The following is a 13,386-nucleotide window of genomic DNA, read 5'->3' as shown; positions in this document are numbered from 1 at the left end:
GAAGAGATAATCATGGTTGCCCCTGCTGTTGTACAGACCCCATGATGATCATGAGGCAACGCAAAGAGCAACCATTATCTCTGAAACAGCAGCTACATGATTAGGCCAAGCTCCTATGGGGAAACTAAAAGAAAATGATTATTAGACTTGAGGTTTCCTGATCCCAAACCAGACTTCCTTCAACTTCTATGAAATTTTGCCCATATGATAATTATTATTAGACATCAAAAGAAATCCTGCACCTCTGCACTACATCGAAAGAGCATGTATCCAAGGGATGTCGGTTTGAAGTAAGTGAATACACCCCCTCAAAAAAATCAACCAATAAGTGGCTGAGCAGAATCACCTGGAGAGCTTGTTTAAAATATGGATACTTGGATCCCATTATCTAGAGTCTGTTTAGCAGCCTGGAGATTGAAATCAGAAGTTTGGGAGAGGTTTTCATCATTAAATACTTAAGCATTCAACTCCATCATAACTATAGTAAGGTTATCACACCCAGGTTTGATTTTAGAGAAACTCAAATTGTCTTTGCGCTTCCAAAGATTTAGTATGCAGGCCTGGGGTTTTAGATAGTCAAAAGATCATTGCTTTTTTTTTTTTTTTTTTTTTCGGAACACTCCTTTTTCCTGCCTCTGCCTTTCCTGTCCAGCTCACTATGTACTTCTCAGCCCCTTCACCCATGCCTGTGCCAAAAGTACAGGCTATCTAGGTACGCATGACATCCCAACCAATTTATTTCTGTTCTACCTCTGCTCATGGTGCCGAATTGGAAGTGGTGGCAAGGTTACTACAGGACACTTTAAGCGCCTGGCCCTCTTTCACAGAACAGGTGGGGTTGCAGGAGTAGGGTGAGGCTTTTTGCAGCAAAGATCATGTTTCTGAAGAAAAGGTCAAGTGGTCCAAGATAATGTTCGCAGCAAAAATTGTGACGGTGTCCTGGCTAGGAAGTAAAAGTATTCTCCAGGGTTGAAGGCACACCTACCATTTTCTGCAACAGCAGCAACAGGGGTTCTTACTGACAGCATACACAAGGAAAGGTGTTTTTGCTCATCTCACCTCACTTAATACTCACAACGGCTCTAAAATGAAAATATTATTGTCCTTATTTTATAATAAAACTAAGGCTGAGAAGTAATTTGGTCAACCTTGTGCAATAAGAAAGAGGCAAAGCTGGGTTCAAAATCATCACAACAGATGCAAAATCTGAATCTCAGCCACTAGGCTATGTTAGCACACAACTGGATTTATTTATTTATTTTATTTTACTTATAAAGACAGGGTTTCACCATGTTGGTCAGGCTGGTCTTGAACTCCCGACCTCAGGTGATCCACCTGCCTTGGCCTCCAAAGTGCTTGGATTACAGGCATGAGCCACCACTCCCAGCCTATTTATTTATTTACTACTTTTTGAGATGGAGTCTCCCTCTGTTGTCCTGGCTGGAGTGCAATGGCGCAATCTCAGCTCACTGCAACCTCTCCCTACTGGTTCAAGTGATTCTCCTGCCTTGGCCTCCTGAGTAGCTGGGATTACAGGTGTGCACCACCACACCCAGCTAAGTTTTGTATTTTTAGTATAGACAGGGTTTCACCATGTTATCCAGGCTGGTCTCAAACTCCTGACCTCAGGTAATCTGCCCCCCTCAGCCTCCCAAAGTGGTAAGATTACAGGCATGAGCCACCACATCCGGCTGCACAACTAGATTTAAATACATATTCAGATGTTGCAAGAATCCTGATACCTGCCTGTGGTCCTAAGCACTGCTATGGAGGATACATTCCATCCCTATACCTTGAGGTCACTGTAGCAATACTGAATCCCATGGAAGCAGGAGCTAGAAGCTTTACATGCACTGAAAAACTGAGAAATCCTCTGTCTTTGGAAGTCAGTGTCAGGATCTGCAGCTGACTCAATGCCTGGGAGAAACTTGTGGGTTAGGCTACCCTATTGGGAATGCAGAGAGCCCTCTCTATCAGAAAGATGGAGCACTATAGAGCTCATGAGAAATCACAGGAAAGCAGCCTTCCCATGAGTCTGCAGGACTTTGGAATCTCTGCTGCTGCACAGGGGTTTCATTCTTTCCCAGATTCAAAATTAGATACTGATATGACAGATCTGGGTACAAATAGCATCCTCACCAATGAACATTTATCCCAGTGGGGTTTTTTTTAACTCTCAGGTGGCTGAAGAGCTCCACAAAGGTGTCTTAAGAGACACTGTAAAGAAACAAGGTAAGTGGAATATGCCTGAGTTTTCACAGCCAATCCCATTTCAACCAGAACAGGGCTGCTAAAATGTGTTTTATATGTTGGACTTCCTTGTAAGCTTCTATTTGAAGGAAGCATTCCATGTCAAGAAACATGTTTGTAAATGACTGTTTCTATCCTCTTAAACTGGACTCCTATTATTCCTAAACCCCACCAGTTGGTTGGAGATCTAAGACTGAATAAAATCTAAGGAACAGGCCCTGTGTGGTGGCTCACACCTGCACTCCCAGCACTCTAGGAAGTGAAAGCAAGCAGATCACTTGAGCCCAGGAGTTCAAGACCAGCCTGGGCAACACGGCAAGATCTTGTCTCTACTAAAAATACAAAAATTAGCTGGGTATTGTGGCACTTGTAGTTCCAGCTACTTGGGAGGCTGAGGCGGGAGGATCACTTTAACCTGGAAGGTCGAGACTGCATTGAGACAAGATTACACTACTGAACTCCAGCCTGGGTGACAGAGAGAGACCTTGTCTCAAAAAAAAAAAAAAAAAAAAAAATCTGAGGAATAACCTACCCCCAACATAACAATAGGTACTACCTGACTTTTTTTTTGAGACAAGGTCTCACTTTGTTGCCCAGGCTAGAGTGCACTGGTGCAGTCACGGCTCACTGCAATCTCAACCTCTGAGATTCAAGTGGTTCTCTCACCTCAGCCTCCCTACAGGTGTATACCATCTCTCCCAACTAATTTTTGTATTTTTTTGTAGAGACAGGATCTCACCATGTTGTCCATGCTGGTCTTAAACTCCTGGGCTCAAACAATCCACCTGCCTTGGCCTCCCAAAGTGCTGTGATTACAGACATGAGCCACCATGCCCAGCTTCAAATATCCTTGATGGGAAAATTGTACCCTTCTCTAAGAAAAAAAGATGATTCTTCAGTTAAATTTGATTCTTCAGGTCATAAAGGGATAGAAGACGAGCATCCAAGTCCCTGTACATCACTATGGTGAGAGAAACCTCAGCCAACTTTATGAGCACCATGGAGATTTAATCAAATCATACCAGAACACCTACTGTATACAGACATTCAGAGAAAGCCTGAGTTCTACTGAGAAAATACGAAGAAAGGGGTGTGCAAGAAAGACAGTAGCCACATGGGCCTGGCAATTACTGTTGGTTACCTACTTGTTGATCATACTCCACCCATACTTCACCTCTTCTTCGCTGGCAGGGTCTCATCTCCCTTTGTTTAGTCTGAAAACAAATATTCACTTTCCCATCTTCCTTAGTAACTAGGACACGGGAATGTGTCCCGTTTCTCCAAAAGTCTTCTGGGAAGAGCTGTTTGCTCTCTCTCTCTCTCTCTCTCTCTCTCTCTCTAAAAAAAAAAAAAAAAAAAAAGGATAATAGGTCCATGAAAATGCCCCTCTTCTTCACTTGCCAGGCCCTTGGAAAACATTATCCCTTTTTATCCTCATAGCAACCCTATGAGGTAATTAATAATATCTTTCCAAGTTTAGAAATAAAGAAACTGAGGCTTAGAAAGGTGAATAAGCTGACCAAGACCATATCTAATAAATGGTAGAGCCAAGATTTGAACCCAGATCTCAAGACCATATCTAATCAATGGTAGAGCCAAGATTTGAACCCAGATCTGTGTGACTTCTGTTATGGGTTGAATTGTGTCCCCCTAAAAAGATATGTTGAGGTCCTAATCCCCAGTACACAGAATGAGGCCTCATCCAGAAATAGGGTCTCTACAGAGGTAATCAAGTTAAAATAGGGTCATTACAGTGGGCCCTAATCTAACCTGACCAGAGTAATGATAAAAAAGGGGAAATTTGTGCACAGAGACAGACACACATAGAAGATGCTCTAAGGCATGCAGAGCGAAGGCAGTCATGTGTCTGGAATGATGCATCTCCAAGCTCGGGAACTCAAGAATTGAATGCAAACTGGAAGTCGGAGAAGGAAAGGAACAATTCTCTTCCCATAGAGCCATCAGAAAACTTGGCTCTGCCATCGCCTTCATTTAAGGCTTCTAGTCTCCACAACTATGAAACAATACATTTCTGTTGTTTAAAGCCACCTAATTTTTGGTACTTTTTTTTTTTTTTTTGCAACAGTGTAGCTCCATCGCCCATGCTAGAGTGCAATGGTATGATCATAGCTCATTGCAGCCTCAACCCCCTGGGCTTAAGCAATCCTCCTGCCTCAGCCTCCCAAGTAGCTAGGACTACAGGTGAGGACTACAGGTGAGCCACCGCACGTGGTCCCATTTTTTGGTACTTGTTATGGCAGCCCTAGGGAACTAAAACAACTCCCAAACCATCAGAGAGGTTATTATTATAATACCTCCCTGAAAACGTACAAATTTAGTTTTGCCTGGGAATGGCACTGGAGTAGCAGAGACAATCCCAAAAAATAATGACAGTCTTGGGCAGACATGGTGGCTCACTCCTGTAATCCCAGCACTTTGGGAAGCCGAGGCAGGTGGATCACTTAAGGTCAGGAGTTCAAGACCAGCCTAGCCAACATGGCAAAATCCCATCTCTACTAAAAATACAAAAAATTAGCTGGGCATGGTGGCACATGCCTGCAGTCACCTATACGGGAGCTGAGGTGGGAGAATTATTTGAACCCAGGAGGTGGAGGTTACAGTGAGCCAAGATCACACCACTGCACTCCAGCCTGGGCGACAGAGCTAGACTCCGTCTCAAAAAAAAAAAAGAAAAAAAAGTCGCAACAATCTTCATGAAGGCACAAATACAGGGCCAAGCAAATCTTGTATTGGCCCAGCAGGAGAGCCAGGTTGCAGCAGAGACAATGACAAACTCAATCTGCCTTTATCAAACTGAAAATATAACCAAAGGTTCTTCCTATGTTAGGCTCCAACACCCTTTGAGGTTGGTGTCTCTGTTTGCGTAGGTGATGGAACTAACTGGCCCCCAAATCCCACAGCTAATAAAAAGAAGCCTTTGAACCTATAGCTTCTAATAAGGCTCACTGCTCTTTCCGCCTGCTGTGACTTACTGTCATGGGAGACCATCCTCAAGGACATTTCATTGCCTCTGGATGTGGGCAGACATTAGAACGAACACTGTGTAAGTACAATATTTGCCTCATGCTTTGTGTTTCTATTTGCAACAGGTTTTGGTTTTAGGTTTTTGGGGGGTTTTTTTGGGACTTAATTGGTCAATGTAACAATTGCAGTTCCTCTGTGTGTTGTCTCAGAACACCCAACTGCATCTCCCTGATGGCCTCATTTCCCCCTTCTGTTACAGTGCATTCCACTGTGGCAGAGCTAATAATTGCAACTAATTAATTTAAGAATTGCCTTGAGATAAGAACAAAAGTGCTTACGTGGAGGAAGTCAGCGGGTAGGAGGTAGGCAAAAGAACTTGCTCCTCAAGAGGAAATTCTGAACTTTGGCTTCCAGCCCTTGGCACCTCTGATACGTGATCCGTGGCTTTTCTGTTGAGCAGACCCAGGATGCTTCCTTTACAGCTGAGAGAATCACTTCGGTGAAAGCTCCTCCTCCTGCCCACTCCCTCAGCCTGGAAAGCAGCAGGAACATTGTGGGTCCTCACCACCCAGGGTGCCATGAAGAGGAACTCCGAAATAAAGAAAATGGAAGATGACAACTCAAGCTACGGGTTCCTCACTTGAGAGCTCCAAAAGGGATGGAATATGATGCCTGGACTTATCTTTTCTTCATCATTTAGCTCAACTTTTCAGCATGTGATTTTGTGTAACTTCTTTTGCCCTGCATTTATCATGGACCCCTGCTTGGTAACCTGCAAACTCCCATACCTAGCATCTAAAGCTCTCCATACACTGACACTAACTTCTTATTCAAACTAGACTCCAGTGGCTCCCAAACTTGAAGCCTCTCTTCTAACCAAATGACTCTAAAACATCTGTGGCTCCTTCTTATCTTCCTGTCTCCTGGCTCAAAGCACTTCCCCACTGGAAGCCCATCATAACAAAATATACATGAAAGAGCACCCATCCTGCAGTCCAGTGGATCTCCATCATCTATCCAGAGACTGGCTTTACCCAAACCATCTAAGGAGCTTATCAGAAACCCTGAGCTCTACTGCCAGATGGTTCTCCTGCACAGTCAAGTCTGGAAACTCCTAATAGCCCAAACTCACTCTGCCAGTGCAGGGCTTTCCTCTATACCGTTCTAAGACACAGAAACCAGTCTCTGCTTGAACATTCACTGTGGTCTGGAAATCACCACCTGATGAAAGAACTGAATTCCATTTTTAAACAAAGCTAATTGTCAAAAATGTATGCCATTTGTTGAGGCAATGTCATCTTCTCTGCAAATCCCACTATTTGACCTAATTTTGTCATATGCATCTACCCAACATATACACAATAACTCTTCTAACAACAGTTGTTCAAATATCTAAAGATAGACATAATATCCCATGTATCCCACACCCAAACTCATAAGTCTTCAAATCCTCCGCTAAACAACTCTAATTCCTCCAAATGTAAACGATAATTGATCGTGATGATCATAGTCCTTGGCATAATCCATGAAGTAGATACTATCATTATTTCCATTATACAGACAAGTAAACCGAGGCTGTGAGAGATTAAGTAACTTCCCCAAGGTGACATAGTAAGCATCAGAACTTGTGTCAGTCTGAACAAGTCTGACTCCAAAATGATGTTATTACACTTTGCTGTGCTGTCCCTAATTTGTTCATTTTGTTTGAACAATCTCCGATTTTAATATCGCTCATTCAATGTCATACCCAGAATGGAACACATTGCTTGTGAACTTGTGTGCCCAGCACAGAGCACAGAGCCCTCTTGCTGTCCACCGTTCAATTCTATCCATGTAGCCCAAGATGATCTTGGTATTTCCTGGTAGCCCCATCACACAGTTGACTGATATCAATTAAACTGCTTTGGTTTATTTTCACATGAACTGCTATAAAGTCAGGTATTATTTCCATTTTATCAATTGCCTATTGTGTGCAAATCCAAGAGCTATGGACTAAGGATATTGGAGTGGATACAATGTTAGATAAGGCACACCTGCTCTCAAAGGAGTGAATGAAAGAAAAGGAAAGGAAAATACTGAGTGGAAAAGATTAGAGAGCTAGTTCCCATCCTTATCAATAGCATTTATATAACTGTCAGGTGGAGAGAGCTTAGGGAGGCCCAATCCTTTTTCAGCTCCGTGATAATTGTTACTTTGTGACTATATAATCCCTGTTACCAAAGCCCAAATAGAAGAACAGGTCAGATGCTTGAAGCTACCATTCTATGTTTCTTACCCTGTGCCTTTTAAATCTGAGTTGAAGACTTGCCTTCTATGTGCACTGAGTTGTATCTTATGTATTTAACTTGTGAGTCTTGGTCATCTTTCCAAACTTTAGAAGTTTTTTATTTTTTTAGCTTTGTTTTTTAACCTGATTCTGCCATGTAATGTCTTGGTCAGCACTACCAGATCTGAACTTCTTACAAATGGAATTAACATGCCCTCTATGTTCCAGATGAAAACATCGAATGGGAATTGAGCCTAGACAAGTAGCACTGCAATAGAGATACAAGCTCAGTTCAGGAAAGGCCTCTGCTGAGCTTGTTCATTAACTCCCCAGCATATGGCACAGGGTTCCACGTGGAATGAATACATATTGAGCCTTGAATAAATCAATTAATTAATTAAGATCCTTCTCCAGTATCAACTATAGAATATTAGAATGTCCTAGGTGGACAGGACCTTAAAAGCCATTTAACATCTTCTTTTTTCTTTTTGTTTTGTTTTGTTTTTTTTAAGACAAGGCCTTGCTCTGTCACCCAGGCTGGAGTGCAGTGGCACAATCTCAGATCACTGCAACCTCTGCCTCCTGGGTTCAAGTGATTCTCGTGCCTCAGCCTCCTGAATAGCTGGGATATTCAGGCCCATGCCACCACACTAAGCTAATTTTTGTATTTTTAGTAGAGTCTGGGTTTTGCCATGTTGACCAGGCTGGTCTTGTCTGGGCCTCAAGTGAACCACCTGTCTCACCCTCCCAAAGTGCTGGGATTATAGACACCCAGTCTTCAACATCCTCTTTTCTTATAGTCAGAAAATGAAACCCCAAAAGGAACAAGTATTGACCTCAAGTACCTACTGCGGGGGTAAAAACACAGATCAATTACCCAGGCTTCCTATTTTCAAATGCAGAGTACTTTCCACCATACCAAGCCAAGGACTTACTAATCAATATTCTCCTATTATGTTTGTCTAGCCTTTAAATATACTATAGTAATCTCCTCTTATTCTCAGTATAGTATAATAAGAGACCACATATTTATATAACTTTTATTACAGTATGTGGTTATTATTATTTAGAAACAGTGTCTCATTCTTGTCACCCAGGCTGGAATGCAGTGGCCAGGTCATAACGCACTGCAGCCTCAAACTCCTGGGCTCAAGCAATACTCTTGCCTCAGCCAAGTAACTGGGCTACCTACAGGCTCGTGCCACCATGACTGACAATTTTTTTTTTAGAGATGGGATCTCACTATGTTGCCTAGGCTGACTTTGAACTCCTGGGCTCAAGCAATCTTCTCACCTCAGCCTCCCAAAGTGCTGGGATTACAGGTGTGAGCCAGTGTCCAGCTTTATTATTAGTATCAGTCTCATACTGTGCCTAATTTTAAAATTAAGCTTTACCGTAGACATTATATATACGAAAAATAATAGTATATATTGAATTCAGTACCACCTAAACTTGAAAATATCCACTGGGGGTCTTAGAACAGATCCCTGAGAGTAAGGGGCGAGGGGGTGGTTACTATATTATTATGTAGTCTGGAGAATCATGTGGAACTCCAATTAGAACAGAAGAAATACCTTTTCCTTCTGACTCAGAGGCCAAATGTTCTTGGATAAATGAAGCTAAATTCCCAGCTTAGAATTAAACTTATTATCATATGGGAAAGGCCTCTTTAACAGAGAGTTATCCAGCTTTGTGGGGGTTGGGAGGAGTCTTCCATCATTCCTCAGACACCGTAATTGGCCTTCAAAGGACCTCTCCACATCTGAGGCTCATGATCTCCTAGGCCAGAGTATTCTGTCTCTGGGCCTGACCTATTATAGATTGTGCTTTCTAATCCACAGTAAATATTTAAGTGTTATGAATTGTTGAGCACCTATTATGTGCTAGTCCCTTAAAAAACTGAAGTGCGGTTTTAGTTCTTTATTTCAAATCCTCATGACAACCCTGCATGCCCGATTTTGTAAAATTTTTATTTATTTATTTATTTAGAGACATAATTTCTGTTGCCCAGGCTAGAGTGCAGTGGTTCTATCACAGCTCACTGCAACTTCAAATTCCTAGGCTCAAATGATCCTCCCACGTTAGCCTCCTGAGTTGCTAAGACTACGGGCACATGCCACCACACCTGGCTAATTTTTTAAATTTTTGTAGGGATGAGGCCTTGCTACGTTGCTAAGGCTGGTCCTGAATTCCTGGCCTCCCAAAGTGCTGAGATTACAGACGTAAGCCACCATGCCCTGCACATGGCATCTTTTATTAGCCAATTTTTCAGATGAGGAAATGAACAGCTGGAGGTTAATATATTAAGTTAATATAGGTAATACTTATTAAGTATGAATACTTAAGTATTAATTAACTTAATATCTATATTAATAATATTTTTCAGTATTAAGTGGAGAAGTCAATATTCAACCCAGGTTTATTCATCTAAATCCAAGATTTAATCCAAGGCCATACACTTCCCACAACATCAAACTGCTTGCCCTAAAATCTGTCCAAAATTATTTCAAGCTAGACCTTAACTATCTCACTAACAAATTACCCAGGAAAATATGAGTTTGTCAATCACCATATCTGCAATCTTTCCCATCTGGTACTCCAAACCAATGTCTCAGTGGATCCCTAATGTAACCTGCATTTGCAGCCTTCTTCCACAAGAATTCTCTGCCCTGAATTGTTCTATTGACTAACCACATTACAGAATCAAAAACAGTCTGATTTCGGGGAGACATTTAACTCTTTCAATACTACCACTGGTGGGAGTCTGTGTTTTTTGGGTTTTGTTTGCTTTTGCTTTTTTGCCTCATTAAAGAAATGAAGATCATAAAAATGAGCTACGTTTTTCTGGATATTCATAGAAATGTGTTTGTTTTCTGTGTTTAAATGTACAGAACAATTTATACACAACTAAATTATTTACTTATGCGTTTTCTTTGTTTTGGCATTTGTTTTTGTTTTTTTGAGACAGGGTCTCACTCTGTTGTCCAGGCTGGAGTGCAGTGGCACAATCAAAGCTCACTGCAGCCTGGAACTCCTGGGCTCAAGCAACCCTCCCACTCCTCTGTAATCAGTCCTCTTCCCCACAGCAGTCCCTGGCAATCACTGGTGTGATTTATGTTCCTAGAGTTTCACCTTTTTCAGACTGTCTTGTAAATGAGATCATACAGTATGTAGCTCTTGAGTATGGCTTTTCCACTTAGTATTATGCTTTGAGATTCATCCATGTTCTTGCATGGATAATCAGTTCTTTATAACAAGGATATTTTGAGAGTGTGTGAGCAAGAGAAACAAGAGAAGGAAGAAGAATAGAACAATGATTTGGGGGAGCAAGGTGATGTTGAGTCAAGAATCAGGTGTTTGGAAAATTGAACACACTCAAAATATGGTATAAATAATTATTTTAGATTTTTTTCCCAAAATCTAGTGTACACAAATCTCTCTCTTCTCCCTCTCCTGGGCCTTGGGTTAGAATTAAGATAATTATACTTCTCAGTTCCCAATATCTTACTACCTTCAGTCTGTGCAAGGCCTCACTCCTGCTTAATTATGTTTTTCAATTTATTCTCTACGTAAGTACAAATCTCCTCCTCTCAGATTCTCTCTCTCTAGCTTATGTGTTCACTATATGTGCTTAGGTGCACATGGATTCTTAAATCCTACATAGTGCTAATTTGTGTATTTATGTGTTTTAAATTTGCATAATCCATATTGTGGCATCAAGCTTGTGCTGTTTTGTTTTCACTCAGCCTTATGGTTTTTGTTTTTGCTTTGAGACAGAGTCTCACTCTGTCACCCAGGAGTGCAGTGGCACGATCTCGGCTCACTGCAACCTCTGCCACTCAGGTTCAAGCGATTCTCCTTACAGGTGCTTGCCACCATGCCTGGCTAATTTTTGTAGTTTTAGTAGAGACAGGGTTTCACCATCTTGGCCAGTCTGGTCTTGAACTCCTGACCTGGTGATCCACCCACTTTGGCCTCCCAAAATGCTGGGATTACAGGTGTGAGCCACTGTCCCCGGTCAGCATTATATTTTTAAGATCCATTCATGACGAGTTAACAACGTATAGGACTTTGAAAACTGTAAAGACTTCTACAAATGTTCCTACTACTATTAGTGATAATAATAAATAGTAACAATTTGTTCCATAAATATTTTTATGTTATTTATTTATTTTTGAGAGACAGGGTCTCAATCTGTTGCCCAGGGAGTGCAGTGGCACCATCAAAGCTTACTACAGCCATCAACTCCTAGGCACAATTCTCTAGCCTCAGCCTCCCAAGTTGCTGGGATTATAGGCACATGCCACCACGCTGGGCTTTTTACTTTTATTTTTGTAGAGATGGGTTCTTGCTGTACTGCCCAGGCTGGTCTCGAATTCCTGGACTCAAGTGATTCTCCTGCCTTGGCCTCCCAGAGTGCTGAGATTACAGGTGTGAGTTACCATACCCAAGCAAGAAATCATTTTTAGCATCTATTTTAGGCGTGTTGCTAAATTTTTGGTGTAAAAAAATTATTTTAAAGGACACAGTTCCTTATGAAGAAATACAGTAAACAAATAATTGCATAATCAGCTATATAAATATGATAGCAATAAGTCTAAAATCATAAAGAACTGAACAGTATGAGAATTTCTAACAGTAGCCCTAACCTCTCCTTGAGACTCAGGGACAAATTCCCTGAGGCAAAGATACTTATGCCAACTTTTGTCCCTTAAATTCAAACTTCATAAAAGACCCATATACGTCACACATATTGGACACATACCAAATGGGTTTTGTCATGTTTTCAGAAGGATAAGTTTGAACAACACAAAAAAATCTAGGACCTAGCTGCAGAAAATTTGACCCAGTGAGTATCTGGAGAGATGACTCAAACCCAGGTCACCTAGAGATGACTTACAGCAGCACAGAACATTCAAAACCGAATTAATCAATGGTGTGAGTCAACTTCTCATTCTGAAACGGGAATCTCCCTCGCAGGGCATGCCACGGGGGTGGGGCTCGCATCTTCAGTGCCCCGCGGCTGAAACCTCTAGGGGAGCATACACACGGGCAGGCTGTGGGACTCTGACCCCACTGGCAGTGTCTGGGGTGGATGTTGGTAGCGTCTAGGGGTGAATGTTGACAGTTCCTGAGGCCCCCGTGGGCGTGTGGTTCAGGGTGCTTAGTTTGCCATCTACAGGCCGCTTGAGTTAACCAGCTCAATTGGACCCCCTTCCTTATCACAAGGACAGAGGGATTTCTGTACCCTGGGGTATCGTGCCTTGGTGTACTGGACGAATCAAATCACACGTGGGCTTGGAGATTGAGTGTAAAATTTTATTGCGTGGAAGTAGCTGTCAGCCGATGGAGGAGCCAGAAGGCAGGCAGTCTTCCCATGCAGTTGGGCGGCTCAGCAGCCTAGCTTTCCTCGCACTGCCGCAGCCAGACTGCCCTGGCCAGACTCCATGGCCTGCAGGCATGCTCTTTGGCTGGCTTGCTCTTCTCAACAACCAGAGGCTCGAGATGCTCCTTTGGAAGTGTGGCCGCCTGTGTGCCTGCAGGCTATGGTCTGGGGGTGTGGCAGGCCAGGTGGTCTTGGGAAATACAACATTTGGGCAGGCAATGTCTGTCCTCATCTAGGTTCATCGGGGTGGAGCCCTAGCCAGAGACCATGCCTTCCTCCACCCAGCACTTCCTTTCCTTGCTTCCCTATTATTTAAAGAGACCAGGGTCTGCCCTTCCCAGCACTCCCATGTTAATTTCACACATATGGATGTCAACAGGCCAGCATCGTCAGAAGGAATATTAATTAAATTCCTGTCGCTGCACATTGTGACTGGGGGCCTGTTTGTTTGCTTGGATGGAGGAACAATTGGAGAAAGTGAATAATAGAACTTCCAGAT

General features: G+C 42.5%; 1 long non-coding RNA gene across 1 annotated transcript in view; it reads left to right on the top strand.

Annotated features, from left to right (window-relative positions):
• The window catches only part of LOC116552641, a 7,939-nt gene extending 5,179 nt beyond the window's left edge, over nucleotides 1-2,760 (top strand). The window contains exon 2 of the long non-coding RNA XR_004269476.1: nucleotides 2,679-2,760. This is a non-coding gene — a long non-coding RNA (uncharacterized LOC116552641). The remainder of the gene's footprint in view (nucleotides 1-2,678) is intronic.
• The last annotated feature ends 10,626 nt before the right edge of the window (nucleotides 2,761-13,386 follow it).

The sequence above is a fragment of the Sapajus apella genome, unplaced genomic scaffold, assembly GCF_009761245.1.
Source record: "Sapajus apella isolate SASKATOON/1434 unplaced genomic scaffold, GSC_monkey_1.0 scaffold12, whole genome shotgun sequence".
Taxonomy (NCBI): domain Eukaryota; kingdom Metazoa; phylum Chordata; class Mammalia; order Primates; family Cebidae; genus Sapajus; species Sapajus apella.
Note: the sequence above shows the minus strand (reverse complement) of the source record. Positions and strands in the feature narration are given on the sequence as shown.